This window comes from Ambystoma mexicanum, chromosome 13 (genome assembly GCF_040938575.1).
Source record: "Ambystoma mexicanum isolate Mex_15411 chromosome 13, UKY_AmexF1_1, whole genome shotgun sequence".
NCBI classification, from domain to species: domain Eukaryota; kingdom Metazoa; phylum Chordata; class Amphibia; order Caudata; family Ambystomatidae; genus Ambystoma; species Ambystoma mexicanum.
Window position 1 is genome coordinate 131,044,631 of NC_090938.1, and position 18,090 is coordinate 131,062,720.

At 47.0% G+C, this 18,090-nt stretch overlaps 1 protein-coding gene across 3 annotated transcripts in view; it reads left to right on the forward strand.

Annotated features, from left to right (window-relative positions):
* Positions 1-18,090, forward strand: part of SLC26A8 (solute carrier family 26 member 8) — a 3,396,452-nt gene that overhangs the window by 3,100,247 nt on the left and 278,115 nt on the right. The window lies entirely within an intron of this gene.

The following is an 18,090-nucleotide window of genomic DNA, read 5'->3' on the forward strand; positions in this document are numbered from 1 at the left end:
ATGTTATCACCTGCTTTTCGCCTACTCCTTTACCACTCCACATGCTACCACCTCCTTCCTTTTTCATCAGCTGATTTGACTACCTTCCTTGCTACTACCACCTCCATCGCCTCTCCTCCTGAAGTTAGCACCTTCTTCCTCGCCCCTCTTGATGTTACCACCTCCATCCTCAATCTTCAGCTCTCACCATCTACTGCAGCACTCCTTTGCTGTCAACTCTAAAGTCTTCTTCACTCGTAGTTGCAGAGTGAGGTGAAGATGGGCCTCTATAAGACACAGTAAGCAAGGGCTCCAAATCTGGATTACCCAGCGTTACTTAGTGTTAGGCAAAAACCTGTGCAGTTCTCTCTGGGGCCACTGCAAAAGATTTAGGACTACAGGTGTTTGGCAGTAAACCCACTTGGTAGCAGTCTGTACCACACATATTCACTTGGTAGCTGTGGCTGAGCAGTCAGACTTCCCTCAAGAAGAGTTAGGCAGTATACAGAGTATTCACAATAGGTCAAGAGCACACAATAGAACAAGAAAACACTGACCAGGGCTTGGTGTAAAAGAGATATCATTATTTATTTAAAACCACATCTAGAAAAACACACAGGCACTAATAGTAAGCAATTCAAAAACACGGTCACTAAAAGATATACACTCCCTTAAAAGAATATTAGACATGTCTTAAGTAAAGCCCCACTTATTTTCAGACAGCGGTGAGCTCTTAAGAGATGGCACTCTAATAGTTTGTTTTAAAGAGGGAGAGAAAAGCAGAGAACACATTGAAACAGATCCCAACACTTTTTCAAGAACACAACAAGGGAGGAAGGCAAAGTAAAACCGTGAAGTTAGAGTTCAAGAGGCCGGATCCACTTTCAGAGGATCCAAACGAAATGTGTCCAAGGTCACACGGTTGCAGTGCACAAAAGTCTTGTAAAGGTTCAAAAAGGAGTTGGACCACAGAAAGGGACCAGTTAGAGGGTCAAGGCGGCTAGCCCAGTCCAGAAGGTTAAGGAGTTATTATTACCTTGTAGCAATCTTTAGAAAGGGAGGCCTGGCGGACACAGTACCTTATAGTGGTGAGAACGCTCCAGCGGGGGCAGTTGTTCCTGGCAGCGGGTGCAAGTCGGTGCTTCGTCCGGGGGAAGAGAGGATCTCGTCGTGGAGGAAGACAGGAGTCCGTTGCACTGCCAGGGAAGAAACCAGCCGCAGAGTTTCTCAGGTACAAGGAGCGGTCCGGTGATTCGTGGTTCAGTGGTGAGTGGCTATCCGGCCGCCGGGGTGCTTAGCACGGGCAGTTCGACCACAAACCGGGCTGGGGTGCGAAGAAAGAAAGGAAAACTGGTTGTGCCCACCAGTCAGGGGAAGAAGCCTCTCCAGCCGGGAGATCTTCTCTGTTGTCGGGAAGTGGTGAGTCGGTTCTGCAGGTCTCCACCGGTGGTGTTGTCTTGGTAGGTCGGCTCAGCTTCTCCCTCGTCGGATTCTCAGGTCCTGTGGCGACTTCTGAAGTTCCAGTCCCCAAAGCCCTGCTTTTATGCAGAAAACCCCCATTCACTCAGTCTAGCTGTCACTCAAACATGCTAAGGGGTGAGCCGGCCGGCTCACCACTTGGGCCAATCACACAAGAGTGCGACCTGAGTTACCAAGGTAACTCGGTCCAGGGTGCCTAAACCCCCTCCCAAACCCCCTGTGGTACCCAGACAGAGTGGCACCACTTTTGGAGGCTTCTGTGGAGAAGCCCGCCAAAAAATGTGGAACAAAGGGCCCGACTTGGGTTGGAGTCACAGAAGAGAACACAAACGCCATTTTAGAATCGAGTCTTGGCAAAAAATACCAACCGGAGAATTAAATTAATTAAATAAACCGGTGGTATGTTCGAGGCTATGAGAATTAAATAATTAAAGTTGGTAGCCTCGAACAATGGGAAAATCCCATAGGAAAATATTTGCGGTCGAATATAAAAAGTAGTTTCCACTGCCACCAGCCAAAACTCGATCAGGGGGGACGGAGACGTGCCCCCTCGACTAACAGACCCCGGGGAAATCGAATTGCCCGACCAGTACGTCCACAATATGATGGTTTGTAAAGGTTTCTGTTCATAATTTGGGATTAGTAAAGCCTATGGTGACTTTACATGCCCTGGGAGACAGTAGTCAGCCCCAGGGTATGGAGTCTATGGTGGGGTGTCACTATGACACCCCTGTGTTACTGCACGGAGGGTGCTGTGTAACACACATAGGAAAAACACATGAGACCCTATGGAGTAAAGGACCCCATAGCCCTAAAAACACATTACCAGTCAAAGGAATACCATAAATCATGTCCAAGAGTGGGAGGAAAAGACTCTCACTCTTGGCAGGAGGAAAAAAACAAACTCCAGAAATCCAGCAAAGCTGCTGGGGGACTCACTAGGTTAGGAAATTCAGCCTAAAGAGAGAATTCTCCCTAACACTTAGGGTAAAACCCCAAGTTTGACAAAGTTACAAAGGAGTGTGGGAGCCCCTGTACTGTGAACGAACATGGGTCAAATACCCTGTTCTATGGAATTTCTTAGCTCATTGCACACTTCACAGAGAAGAAATAACCATTTGCATATCAGTGTTTGTCCCACCCACAGGGGTAGTCCAGCACCAAAATGCTAGGCATATCTCCTCTGAAAAGAGTACCATCAGAAACCCCAGCCACGTGTTTCAGCCTAGTCAGTGAGGTGAAGCTGAGCTTCTCTAAGACACAGTGGGCATGGGGTCCACCTCTGGTATCCCTGGGTTACTTAGTGTGAAACCCTAAGTTTTACAAAATTACAAAGAGTGTGGGAGCCCCTCTACTGAGAACGAACAAGGGTCAAATACCCTGGTCTATGGAATTCCTTCCACTCAGGAGGTTCTACAACCACGTTTTAGCTTACTGCACCCTTCACAGAGAAAGGTGAAGCTAAGCTTCTCTAAGACACAGTGAGCAAGGGATACCTTATAGAGGCTCAGCTTCACCTCACTGAGGAGGCCCAACAAGGCCGAAACACGTATCTGGTGTTGCTGATGGTACTCTTGCTCAGAGGAGAATTGCCTAGCATTTCAGTGATGGAATTCCCTTGTGAGTGGGACAAAGACTGATATCAAAATGTTTATTTCTCCTCTGTGAAGGGTGCAGTGAGCTATAACACGTGGTTGTAGTCCCTCCTGAGTGGAAGACATTCCATAGAACAGGGTATTTGACCCATGTTCGTTCTCAGTAGATGGGCTTCTACACTCCTTTGTAATATTCTTCACTCCTAGAGCCCACTTCCGGCCTCTAATATTCACAAATGCGAGACTACTGCTCCTGCACCCCACACTGCTGGACTGGCTTCTGTAGGGAGATTCCCCCCTCCCTCTGGGCGGGACTCTTTTCAAGGATCTGCACCTGTGGTTTGTAAGTGTCTGAGAGCTGGGCTTGACTGTGACGCTAGCTTTCTGTAGGTCTAAGGAAGGCTTAGGGGGCTGGCCTAAACCTGTATTAACTCTTGATAGCCATTACAGAATGCATGTATATGTCTGATGGGTCAGATAGAGCTGCCTGTGCCTCGACAAGTCTTTGTATGTTTATTTTATGAGATAAGTACAGCATTCAAGGGATGGGAGTGATTGCACAGTCATTTTCAGGTTTCTCATGATTTTGTAGGTTTGCAGACTTCGCAAGCGGTTTGTGGACTGGTTTGTGGACCCAGGGAGGTCTGTGCACCTCGCAGCACTCAAGACTATTAGGTTTTCAGGTCTCTGATTCCATGTGGCTGGGGAGACCTAACCCAGCACCTGCCCATACCCATTTACAACCACCAGGGAATGGGTCTGCATTGGGATTGGTTTAGGGGAGGGGCCAGGGCTGGTCGGTCTGAAAGGGGAGGTGGGTTAACACGGATGGAAGGAAAGTGCCCTGGGGATTCTCACCTTTCCGACCTGAGGCCATCATTCACTGCCTCAGGGAGAAACCTGGCCTCTCCTGACTATTCATGGATCCATGCAGTGACTTTGTGATGGTAGGCATGGTCAGTGGTGGGAGCTAGGTTTGGGCAGGGTGGACATGTCTCCCAGAGCTTCCACCAAAAGACTGGCCACCTGAGATTCATTCTAGGTTGGGTTAGGGTGCCTTCGTTCCTTCCCTGTCTTAATATCAAGACATTTGTCCCCAACACCATGTCCTTGTCTACCATCTCAATAAGTGGCAACAGACGTTTCCTGTACCTCCTAACTTAACTTCCTCTTTCTCTGTCTCTATCTCTCATCCTCCTGTTCAACACTTCACAACTTACTTGTACTTCCAGTCTTCACTCACACCCTTCAATGTTAGTGTGCATCTCTCCCTTTCCTATCATCCTCCTATCTTCAACTCTAGCCTTCTCTACCTCTCCACTATTAGTAGCTTCAGCCTTCTCTTGAAAATACAGCTGTCTTTTCTTGGTGTCCCCTCCATGCTCCTCCTAACTCTTTTCTTCTTCATTGGTCTTCCCTACCTTCTCCTCACTCCTTCTGATGTTCCTCCTAGCCACCACCTCCTTACTCTTTGCCTCATTCTGACACCTCTTGATATTCCTCCTGAGCATTTCCTTGCTCTTCCCTACATCCATTTCACTCACCTGAGTTTTCTCTTCACCGCCTCCTTACTCCCCCCCCCTCTGCACGCCTCTTGGTATTCCTCATTGCCACCTTTTTGCCCTTATCCGCCTTCTTCATTTTCTTGATGCTCCTTATTACCACCTCCCTGCTCTTCTCCACCTCTCTTTGCGCCTTCTAATGTTCCTCTGTCCTACTTCCTTACTTTCCCCCTGCTTCTACACTTTCTACCTCTTTGCACTTCACAACCTCCTTTTCCTGCCACCTCTCTCCAACCTCTTTCTCATGGTTCAAATCCTTCTGCTCTTGTCTTCAACACTCTCCAAAACGGCTCCTATTTTGCCTCCAAACTCCCACACTCTGTCTCAGATAGTTGTTGTTGTTATACTGGCTAACCCTTCAGCCCGAGAGGACCCACTTTGTATTAAGTACTAATGTGGAGCATAATTATCCTTGCACTGGGACAGTCAGACCTTGGACCCGAAACCCCAGTTAGTTACTGAGCCAGATAAAGACTTGGCTCACCGTCCAGTACAATGCAGCATTAATTCAATAAACTCAGGTGATTTTAAATGCACTGACTAGCTGAATCAATCCCCCAGGTCCTAATAATGTTACACAGTGGTTTTCCAGAGAGAGATGAAGGCTGGCCAGGTGGAGGAACCAAACCGCAATAGGAAAGTAAAACACTTACAGCGGATTCTGGGGCTTTATAGGTAGTGAAGGAGCATCGGAATGAGTCTGAGAAGGAGACTGAGGGGGTGCAAGGGTTTAGAGCAGTGATCTTCAAACTGTGGTGCTGGCCCCCCCTGTGGGGGCCCGAAGGATGCCCAGGGTGGGCACGAATCTCTTTAAAACAGGATTGCGGTGACTGTTTTTAAAAGAAAATATAAGCATTTATGGCTGGTGGAGGGCGGAAACAATATTTTCACTCAAGGTTGGGGGTGACCGTCAGGATAAAGTTGGAATACCCCTGGTATAGAGGCTGGAGAGAAGGGGCAGGAGACAAATGAGGGACAAGAAGGTCATAGATGGCACAAGAGTCACTCTGAATCTCAGAGAAATTCAAGGGTTTGTATTTCAATCTTCATGGGCACTTGGGCCGTCCCCCTCTGTTTCGTCTTTTTAAAGCACATCCTCACTAACTCAGGTGTCTCTAACCCGAGGTTAGTAGATACAGAAGGTTGAACCGTTCTGTCAAAAGTCTGCCTTGTACTACCGTTGAAAACCTAAAGGCAGATTTGGGGGAATTGTGCCTTCGAATCTGTTAAATTCAATGTTTCCTCCCCATGCTCACTCTCACCTCTCGCTCTCCTGCTCTTGCCTCTATTCTCCTTTTTAACTCTACCTGCTTCACCTCCCTACTCCTTATCTTCTGTCCCTCCGATGTCTCTCACTCAGTCTTGCTTCCACTCAGTGATGTTTCTCCTCCCTCTTACTCACTACTACTCCCTCCCACACTACTACTCCCTCCTCTACATTACCACTCCTGTCTCCACAATGCTGCTCCCTCCTCCACACTTTCACACCCTCCTTCCTGCTATGATTCCCTCTTCCCCACTACTCCTCCCTCCTCTACACTATTCCTCCCTCCTCCACACCACTCAGACACCCTCCTTTCACTCAGTAGCATTCACTTCACAAACACTCCTTCCAATAGCCTTGCTAACCACACATGCCACACAACCACACACACTCACACAGCACTACCACTTTCACGCTCTACCAAGTACCTCAGCTATTCCAATAATTGCCTCCACAGTCTACAGCTCCTTCCTCCCCACTGTGGTCTCTTGGTTATTCACCACCTCTGACCTCACCAGAATGACCCAGACTTATTGCTTCCTGTTGCCACCTTCTATCCCCCTACGCCTGCTGATATTGACTCTCTCTACTTGGGCAATCTGGCCCTGTCTTCCCACTGGGCATGTTAGAAAGGCTTGAGGTCATAATAAGTAGGCTAGGCTATGCATACTTTTTCCATGCAGATCTGCTGCAGAACATGAGTGGTGAACCAGGTGGGAAATTGTTCATGTTCTGGGGGTCTATTCCGGGTGCCCCTAAGGTGAGTACACCAGGGAGATGTGTGGGTTATTCCTTGTGTTGTCCCTGGTGGTCTAGTGATTTTCAAATCTGTTGCATGTCCAGGAGGGGAGAGGTGATCAGAAATAACAACACCGTAAATGAGGTGGTTAGTGGTGAGTTCCATAGAAATAAGGGAGTTGGAGTTGATGCGAACAGACCGGAGGAGGTTGGGGAAGCGATCAGGAGGGGAAAGAAGACTAGAAGAAATAACCAGATAAGACACATTGCCAGAAGAGATACCAGGTGAAAAGAGGAGGAATGTACTGAGAAGGTGGCTGAAGGAAACCCAGAAGGTAGGTGGAGGTTGAAGGAAACATCAGGGGGGTTGGTGAAGAAGATTAAAAATAATTGAATATTTTGCTGAAGGAAACTACTGAGCAGGAGATTGGAAAGACTAGAAAGGAGGGTGTTGAAGAAAAAGGAATGAGGGGAAAACAAGGAAGAGAGAATAAATAGCAGAAAAGAAGCAGGAGGCGTTAAGAGGATAGAACAGGCATGCTCAAGACTGAGAGTACAGAATTAAGGGGGAGTGAAGGTACGTGCATGAGCCCAATAAATTGAGGGGGTGCTGGAGTAAGCAACAGAGAAGCATAGTGGAGAGTTGATGACAAGAGGAGCAGGAGTGGGCTCCTTAGGCACAGGTCCATTGGGACTCATTGATAAGGTAGATGAGGGTGGAGATTTAGAGCCAGTACCATGGGTCAGGGAGGTGGCGATAAACTCTTGGTTAACCCTCAGATAATATTCAGACTTAGTAGCCACTCCATCCTTATTTAACCCCAAGACCTGCAGTGCCGCAGCTAGCATGTTTGGCCCTAGAAGGAGCCAATAATCTTAGGAACGTCTCCTTTTATAGAAGGATGAGGAGCAGAGGATCTGAATCTACAGCATACTCACCAAGAAAGAAGAGTGTGGAGCCCACTTTAAAACCCACAAGACTGTGATTTACTAAGAAATGTTGACACACCCTGGGATTGAACCCAGTGGGTAAATCCTTAGAAACTGAAAGAAAAGTCAATCTTTTAGTGTTGTCTATTAATGTTGGCTGTATGACACCAGGTAAAGTTAACCGCTTGAATTTTGCATGTACAGTTTTGTGAGTTGGGGCTACTCCTCCTCCTTTTGTGTGATGAGTCGGATTTCCAGGGTACTGAGAGGGGACAATCACTATCTGAAGTGCCCCCATTAAGTAGATGGAGCGGGACTCCCTGCTCTGTGCACCCCCTTGTACAGAATCCATAACAGGCCCTGAACCCGTAAGGAGGTTAAGATAAAAAATAAGTTGTGAAAACTGCATATCCCAAAGGGCGCAATGCTGCCAGAAGCAGGCAGTGGAACAAAGTCACTGCCCAAAACTGTTTGTTCACTAGCACAACTATGGCACACAGAAAATGAAAACGGTGAACAACAAGCCGTTCCCTAACATTGTGAGTGAAGGAAAAAGCAACATTAGTTCACCAGCAATCCTCAAGTGACTGTATGCCACACCGCTGCAAAGCTGCAGTTCCCTGATTCCAAGATGAGACTGAAGGAAAGTTGCTTGTTTTAAAAGCTAAGCAATTCTATTAAATCCTTAGTAATCATCTAATAGATAGAATTCAGGTATCGAGCGTGCCGGGTCCATAAAAAAAATCATGAAAGACACGGTGTGAAAGGTCCAACACCACAAACGTTTACAGGGAAGCCCAGTGGCCCATGGGTATAAAATGGACTGGGCAGAGTCAGTGAGTGTCACGGAACAGGAGGAAGCAGGCATGTTCTTCGAAGTTCTTTAGATGGATGAGGTGGCCACTCCAAGGAGGAAGGTGGTTGATGTCTGGGGACCTTGCAGAGAGAAATATTTGGAACCGGTAAAGGTGAAATTGGCTCACTGGACTCACCATACCAACCACAGATGCCTTCAAGGGAATAGGGGAGGTTGCGACTTTCCATCAGCAGCCCCAAAGAAAATGAGAGAGCAACTCAAGACCCCTGGAAGGAGTGTGAAATTGATTGCTTGAAGAGGACCCCTGAGTAAATGGTGGAAGAATACTCATTAATCAGCAAACCGTGTAGGTCGGCTGGGAGCTAGCCCAACTTTAAATTACCCAAAGGGGTGGGGTTGGGGGGAACACAATTCTCTAACTATAGTGCAGAGAATATCACGTTCCTGGAGAATTGAACACTTCACAACTTGGTAAAAGAAGACACATTTTGTGTCTTTTTTCTAAATTAGGCTGGTCTTTCTAAAATAGGTTTCAAACTATTTTGTAAGCCAAAGTATTGTAGACTATTGTGTTTTAGGATAGGGTTGGTCTGGAGGCTGAGAGAATTGATAAAACTAGGTTAGAACCTTTTGTTGGCCATCGTTTGAATCTCACTTTGTATTATAATATGGCATCCCTTTGCGGATACATATTTGTCAAGAATAGGTTTTGGTCTTTGTGTTTTGACCAAGGAGGTCATTTTTAATTGTGAGGATAGTGCATCTAGCTAACCATATATTTTTGCTGAGCTGCTTTTTTAGATATAACCCCTAGGCCCTTAAGGTGTTTGTCCATCATGACTCTGTGTTATCATGACCTTGAATAAAATACATCGTACCAACACTGAACTGACTCTTGTGCATCATTTCTCGGCATCCTACAACTACCTTCCCACTCTTGAAGAGTGGACCTATGATCTGTGCCAGGGCCTATCCACCAGGATGAAACAGTACGAGGTTTGGAAAAACAGAGGCAAATGTTAAAGTAGGGTGCCATTGAGTTGGCCCTAGGGAGCCACTGTCAGAGAGATGTAGGCCTTATTTTAAGACCCCAGGTTTATCAACCTACATGGCTTGCACAGTGTTTTCTCTAAATTACACAGTGCTAATATGACTGAGCAGTTAAGGCAGCTCTTCAAATGATGAATGATGGTTTAAAAGTATAGGGAGCACTTTTTAGAAAGGCATGATAAGGGAAGATGCACATAATATGTCTCTAAAAATGTATTCACTATATAAAAGTTGTGTCAAGTAATAAATACATTTTCTTTACACATAAGTAACAGTAACGTTTCAGACTGATGGAAAACAGAAAACGTGATCACACAGAGCCATGTAATGTTCAAATAAGTTCAGTTGCACTTTGGATGAGGCTTTCAGGCATCTAGAATTATCACAACCCCCAAACCCCAAGGTTAGTCTATGACCCAGTCGAAGTCAGTGCCCCACTTTTATCAAATGGAGGTAAGTTTAAAGTCTGCTCATCGGGCTCACGAGATGGAGGAGTGCATAGATGGCTCTAATACAGATTACATGACCCCCAAGAAGAGCTCCTAACTGCCACAGCTGACTCACCAGTATGCTGATCTTCATTAGCTACCAGTACGGCCATGGCTCTTGCTTGGATGGGCAAGGTTTGCAAGTGAAGACTGTGATGAATTCTGCAGAGGCATCACGAAACCCCAGCCTAAAGTCTCCTCCCATGTGGCCAGGGGAAGGCAGCCACTGCTTGATCCTAACCCTGGGGCTGGAATCGAGGGGGTGGGGGTTGAGGATCACTTGGGAGGAAACGTCTATCAAATGGAAGTGGTGACTCCACTAGGAGGGAATTCAGTATTCATCTTCTCCTGAGGATGAAGGTCAAATTATTCCCAGATACCTAATGGCATGTTATCAATGTACAAGCCCCTCCTATATAACTACTCAAAGAACCTGTCATGGGAAGTCATCTAGACAGAATAATGTTGGTACTTCAGGGGTTCAAGAACCAAAAGTAAAACCCTTGAATCATTCTAATTCCACCTTGAATAAAACTCCTCACTCCAATGAGAAATCACACTCTTCTCACAACCTCGCCTGTCTTTTATAATTCTCAGTACTTAAAACAGTCAAATTTACCTAAAGGTAAAATAAAACAGTCTAATATGCTATCTCATTTGGACTTTATTAACCGTAAGGCTTATGGTACGGGGACAAAGAAGAAGAGCCCAGAAGCAATGAGAATTCAAATTACTGTTTTTCAGCAGGTGCAATCTAGGCGTTATAGACCTAGGCACCTGAGCCGGATATTTATATCCCAAACTGAGGCACAGCAGATGAGTGAGCAGGAAGCAGATGGAGGCGAAGCTGAACACCGTGAAGGAGGCATAGCGGTTGAGGCAGAAGTTGCAGAAAGAAGAGGTCCAGCTGGTTGCAGAGTAAGTGCAGCAGGAAGTGGCATGTCAAGAAGAGGCACAGCTGACTGCAGAATACGCGCAGCGGAAAGGGGTGTGTCAAGAAGTGACCCAGCTGAAGAGGAGACATGCTCCCTTTTCAGCATATGGCGTGTCGGTGAGAGAGAGACTGCGAAAGATCAACAGAACTGCCAGTGCTCCCACAGACCAACGCACAACTCACCGAAGGTACGTGGGAGCAGGAGAGAGACCAGGTGGGGAACCGAAAAACCGCTGCAATGCTTGACCGCGAGACAGAGCGGCACCAGGAAGCCGGTGAGTTGGCTAAGTGGCAATGCTGACCCCGGGGTGCTCCATAAGAGAAAGTTGTTAAAGTTAAATTACTTTGCGTACAGAACAGTCAATGAAAGAAAGCAAAACACGCATAATTGTAAATTACAAACAATTAATGTAGCAGAGCAGAAGTGGCAAGAACATGAGTTCCCACATAGGGGACTACAGTTGGGGAAGGCTTACAACCAGCATTGCTGTTAGGAAAGATTTCATATTTGTATGTAATTTTCCCTCCATGTGTACACCCCCAAACTTGTTGCTGCTGTTTAGACACCATAGACTGACTTGGTCATAGAAGCACAGCATTCAGCTGCACTCCTCTGGGCTTTCGCTCACTTTTAATGGGGAAACTGACATGCCCTTAAGCCAGTCAGTACTGGGAGACTTTATTTCCCTTAGTCCTTTTCCAATGTTGCAACTTTTCTGCAACATGTAACAAGTACACAATGTACCTTCCAGTACAGTGTACTTGGGTCTGTAGTCATTTTCCAACGGCCTTAGATACTCCCGATGGACTTTTTGTGAGATGTGCAGATGTGTCATGGACAGGGCTGGTGGCAGCTATATTTTCCCATTATGTTTAACCCTTTTCTGCCATGTTAACTGCTTTAACCACGTTTGGCACGAATAGGTGGCCTGGCTCCAAAATGGCCATGCCACGAGGTTCTTTGTCCTGTCCTTTGGCCATCTTGCCCTTTCACCTCCCCCAGGTCGAGTCAATACGGGTCAGTCCTTATTTGGTCATGCATTTTCCCGTGAAACGCAATGCTTTCGCAGGCTTCTGCATGCCTTGTGTGTGTAGGATGTGGGCTGGGGTGTCTGTCCCAAATGCACATCCTGGGTGCCAGAGAGTCTGGTGTGCTGTGAATGACTGGGACCACCGTGGTCCATGATTGGTTCAAGTATGGAATGTGTGTTTGTGAACAGATCGCCCATTGGGCCCTCTCCATTTTGGCGCAAAGGGAACATTGGATAAGAGGAGGCTGAAAACACCCATACCATGTTGATCTCTGGAGTTCTCACTGAACGAAGGATACTGTCCAAGTATCCTGAAACTAAGAAGCCGATTTGAGGAACTGCTGATGACCCGCTGGAAGGTTTGGCAGCCTGAGCCTGCTGTCGTCTCGTGGGACCCCTCTGCATCTGGTCATCCTAGAAGGTCTGCAAAGACGCTTTGACCCATTGGAATAGTGGTACCAACTATTCTCGGCACCTTCATCAAAACCTGCAAGTAAGCTTTCTCGTAAGTGTCCCTGGGCCAACCAGTGGGCTGACCAGTTTACCCAGTTGCTTTGCTCTGTCACTGCCGCCGTTTCGAGGAGGCCCTCGAAACTTGGTATACTGCTAGCTCTCTGTCCACGGCACCCTCACACCAAATTTCGTACACTTGGCATTCCCAGGTCTGAAGTGAGACGAGTGCGCCAGGACCGGAGCATACGTGGTTACCGTGTTGCCCTGCCACGGCAACAACCTTTGCAAGTGCAATGCATTTGTGACCATCTTGCCCCTGAAGCCTGCTGTAGTGAAATCAGGTCGATTCATCCACCCCCAGCAGAGAAATCACACCTGTCCCGTTTGGTAATCATCACTGTATCTCAGGAACTGAAAACCGCAGAGACGTCCTATTTATTGCGTTCGAACCTTCAAGCGAAGTGGACTGAACTAGCGAAGTTAGGGTACGAGTGCGCATGGGACCGGTGAGTACTTCCAACACTAACCGGTGACCCCTAGCGCCAGGGCCCCCTTTTACGCACGAGTGGCCCCTGAGGGTCCCTCGTCTTTCCACTGCTAGTGCAAACTAGCGACTCCATCCCGCACTCTGGAACTGCCTCTGCCTTCAAGTGGAGGTCCTCGTTGAATAGTGGGAACTAACTCTTCATCGCCTCATCTACCTTCTTGAGCTGCTAGAGACCTCTGAAGAGACCCCGTTTTACACATTGGGACAACTGCATGCGCTTGCATTGCATGTACCATTGAGCACAAGGCTCCTCTCTTCTTAGGGCTTGGACTGCCTCTTAGGTGTGTTGCTGATGTCGAAGGGGCCTAAAGACTACCTGCACTGCCTGTTTCCTTCCCATCTAGGTTGTCAACATATTTCATGCATTTAACCCTTAAGGCCCCAATGGTCTTGTATATACATTGTATTGATATTTTTGTGTTGGTTTACTTAGTATTGCTGTGATTCTTTTGCTATGGTCTGAGTTACAAAGGCCTTGTAATAAATGTGTCTATATTTTTGATATAACACCTGTCTGGGAGTAACTTGTAAGTGTCCTTGCTCTGTGTGCTCATTGAGTTCTTTCAGTCACCCTCACCCCTCCTGAGACTTAGGGCCTCATTACGAGGTGGGCGGTAAGGGATACCGGGCACCGGTAAGGAGACCGGTGCCGGTAATCCCTTACCGCCCAATTCCGAGGTCCCTTAGAGGGAACCGCAAGGGACGTGTGGTCAGACCACACGTCCCTTATGGGTCCCGTTAGGGGACCAGTGCGCTAATTACAGGCCTGCCATTAGCAGGCCCGTAATTAGCGCCTTCCCCATTCCCATTGAGCCCCATGGGGGCTGAAATGGGAATGGAGAATGGCATTTGGAATGGGGACTTACCGGGTCCGCCAAGGGCGGAATGTCCCGGTAAGTCCCCACTCCACCATGTCGGACCCCAAAGTCGTAATGAGGCCCTTAGTCTTGACGGCCTGCCATAGCTACCTTGATTGGTCTGGCTTTTCCAGAAGATACCGTGTTCCAAGAAACTAGGCTGGCCTTCTGAACCTCTGCCCACCAGGTCAGAGTTCAGAAATCCATCTTAACAATTGCCAACAGCCAAGAGCCTGTGAGAATATAACAATGAACCAAAAAAGGCAGAACTACCCTCTCAGGAGACACCCATTGAAGAAAGCGTGTATCCCACATTGCCAACAGCCAAGAGACTGGGAAACCATATGGAGGCAAAAAGGGCACAGCTCTCCCTTTTTGGGATACCAACTGGGGGGAAACTTGTAACCCACATTTTCCAGGAGTCAAAAGGTTGTCAAGAAGCATTTAAGAGACACTTTTAAAATGTTTCCTCTACACTAAGTTATCAGTTTGGGGAAAACCAAAAGAACACACATTACCAAGAGTTAAGAAATCCTAATAAAAGTAGTTGTTGTTTAATTCTCCTTCCAAGAGAGATTTGTGTAGAGAATCGTGGAACCAGTATTGCCATGAAAGTTGAACATAGTTGTAGAGGTTTTCTGCCTGGCAGCCACGTACACCAGTAATGGAATTGTGGTCCTGGCAGGCAAGTGTACCAGAAAACAGGAAGATGGTTTGATGAAATAAATCTAGGGTTAAAAAGTGTGTTGGAAAAAGCCTTTGCTCAATCAAAAAACTTGTTAAACCTTATCATTTATTTGTAAAACTGTGCTAGCCTGACAAAAGCAGTTAATTTGAAAAGGTTGTGTCAAGAGAAGCTGTTGCACTATCCTGACAAAAGTGGTTTATTTAAAGAAGGTGCAATCCGCTAATAATTGTTGAACAGTTTTGAAAAGAACAATTGCTTTGGTTTTTGCCTTGTGTTGTGGAAGAAGAACATTTATTTTCCAAGAGTTGAATTGAAGCCTAGTAATTATGCACCAGTCTCTTAAATATGGCCCTCGAATGGATTGTGCCCTCTAACGTATTCCTCATCTGTGATATATTCCCATCCAGTATCAGCTGCTTCGGAAATTCTTTTCACCGCAGAGGGTGCCATGCATCATCGATCTCACATCACTCGCGGCCTCCGTCTAGTCTTGAGTATGACGTCGACGTTGGTATATATATATATATATATATATATATATATATATATATATATCACACACAGCACCCCATTTCTTCAGTTTCATTTTTCTGTATGCACATGACGCTTTGGATGGTTCATTTCGACTACGTAGTGACAATTTTCTACGGAGATGTCTACTCGTAAAACAGTATTCAAACGGTGTGCAGATTGTGGGTCGAAGATGTCTATCATTGACCCACACCGTATTTGCCTTTGGTGCTTTTGGATCTACCATAAGATCGATGACTGCAGTTCCTGGTAGGCTATGATAGGAAAGGCCTTAAAGGAGAGGAAGGGAAAGCTCCTCCTGGATTTGCCCCCTTCGAAATTCCCTTCAACCACTCCTTCCAAGAGGAGGTCTTTGGATGAGAGAAGTTCGAGGGACGTTTCGTCTCTTCGTAAGTGCTCGAAACAATCAAAGCGTTCTCGATCCAGAAGTAGTTCCCACCATTCTTCGTCTTTGGTCTCCAGTATCATTGCTCGTGCTATTCATCTTCCGACTCCTCCCAGGTCGCAGAGTGAGTTGTTGTCATGATTTGAGGAAACCTCTGCATGCACCCCTGGCTTATATAATATAAAGACAGGGTACTCTGATCTGGGGAGACTTTCCTCCTGAAAACTCAGCCTGCAAAACACAACCGAAAGGAATATTACAAGGCCACAGGTTCAGACAAAAAGGCAAGAAATCTCAGGAGCCAGCAGACACTGTAGAAAAGGGAAGGAACAGGGAAAAAGCAATCCAAATGCTATTGTTCAACTCATATACAAATGATCTTTTACCACCGCCTACCTGTTTCCAAAGACAAAATGGCTGAAACACGTATTGTATGGCTGAAACACGTATCGTATTACTCCTTGTAGAAGGTCCAGAGGTCAGAGGTGCCTGCCTGATGCAGGTACCAGCGGACGTACAAAGTTGAGGGAAACAAACGCAATGGCCTGACCCTCACGGAACGAGACTGAAACTTAGGAACATTAGTTCCAAAATTAGTAAAAAAAGTTTACAAAAATTAACATTCCAAAATTGCAAAAAGTTCCATAACCAGTCCAATGGCAAAACAAAGTCCAAATCCAAGTTAGTTCAGTTCCATGCAGGTCCATGCAATAACAGCCATGAAGAGTAACCAAAAGGCAATCCAAAAGAAAAACAAACAAACATTTAGTAGAAAAATCCAAGCAGGTCAGAGTTCCTTCACAGTGCAGACAAGGGCATTCGAAAGCAAACCATATAGCAACAAATGGGTCAAGAATTCTACCTGTAAGCAACACAGCAAAATGGTATTCCAAGGCCAATCCGTAGAACAGAAGCAAAAGTCAGGAAACATAGGAGACAGTTCATAGAAGAAAACACTCAAGACAAAAGCACAGTTGAGGAGCACTGATTGTGTGTAATAGGCTTCTTTTATGGGTGGCCTTCCTGGCCGTGTGATGTGACGTACGTACCTGCCCCATGTGACAGACTGCAACTACTGATGGGAAATGCAGTGCTGTCATGCCGTGTCATGTGGGCCACATGCACCGCAGGAATCTCTGCATCGCGCCTCCTTGATGCTGTCGAGGAAGGGGGCACCACATGTCTCCTGGAAACCGACCTCAAGCAGGCCGGTGCACCAAGCCCCATGGAAGACACCACTTGTGCATCGGAGCAGGACACCGGAGGAAGCTGCCCAAGGTAAGCCGGGTCCTGACAGTTTCCCAAGTAAGTCAGCTACCAAAGACGAATGGGCGGACATTCGCCTCCAGATGATGAAGGTTTTTGAGAAGGTGACTTCTGCTGCCTCTTTGAAAAAGTTGAAGAAGACGTCCAACTCTATCGAGCCTCACAATGCTGATAAGCAGTCTACAAAGATTGCTAATAAGCAGTCTACAAAGATTGCTGATAACGTGCTCTCGAGCCCAGGCAAGAAACCTTTGAAACTCCCTTGAGAAGCTTCAGAGACCTCAAAGTCTTGAGATAAACTGAAGGTTATGCCTCATGCCTCCACTCCTTCGACATAACTCACGTCAAGTTCCTTGACTTCGAAACCTTCAGCATCTAAGCCCTTGGCATCTTTGACGGAGGTGTCAAAGGTTTTCAAACCTGTGCCCAAAATAGTTTTTCAAGTCCCTGGCTCTCATTACAACTTTGCTATGTAATTCCAGTGTGCCGGTATTACTGTATATCAGGCCGACATCCGGAAATCCCAGCACATTACAGGTCCTCAGGTATACACACACCACCCTGACGGAAACGGTAATACCTGCACACCGGAATTATTGGCGGCTGCAGAAATGTGCCAGTATTACTGGCAGAAATATGCCTGTAATAGCGATACTAGCACCAAACCTTGCAGGATTTCTGGCGCCGGAATTACCGGCCCTGAAAATAGCAACAGCTCAGGAATGGGAAGCACGCTGGTGGTCATTTTTGAAAACTCAATCCAATTTAAATCCCCCACTTCCAACTGCCATCCATCAAAACTGGAACTTCCAAAATGTCTGGGGGCAAGAAATCTAGAGTCCCTGATGTCTGGCTATGGAAGCTAAAGTTCACGGAGGCAGAGCTGGCTGCACTTGCAGGCACAGTGGTGCTGCATGCAGAGGCCCTCTTTGGGGCTGGCAACAGGAGGACCAGGCAGAGAGGAAGACGGCCATCTGGCAGGAGGTGGCTTACAAGGTAACTGCTATGGGGACTGTCCCACGCATGCCAGGACACTGCCACAAGTGGTGGGATGACTTGTGGCTGAGAGCTCGCAACCTCCTAGACACTCAGAGGAGTTCTTCTGCTGCCACAGGAGGAGGGACAGGGGCACCCCTGACCCTCATCCCCTGGAAGGAGCTGTGCAGTTCCATCATGCACATAGCGGGGATAGAGGGAGTCGGCAGAGGCAGGAGCTGGGACCCAAGGTGATGGAGGTAAGTACAATAAACCCCATGTAAAGGCAAATGTTGGGTCCAAATACATGTATCCCCAGGCAGAGAAACAACAAGGGCAAGGGAACAGGTCCAACACATGTCGGTCACAGCAACTGGCCCGATCACACACACATGCCAGGGGTTACAGGCAGATGTAGCCATGCACAAGCATGGCGACCAAAATGTATAGCCCCACACATGGACTCATGACGACCGCCGATGTGTGCTAAGGGAGAACAGTATGAGAGAAAATTAAACACA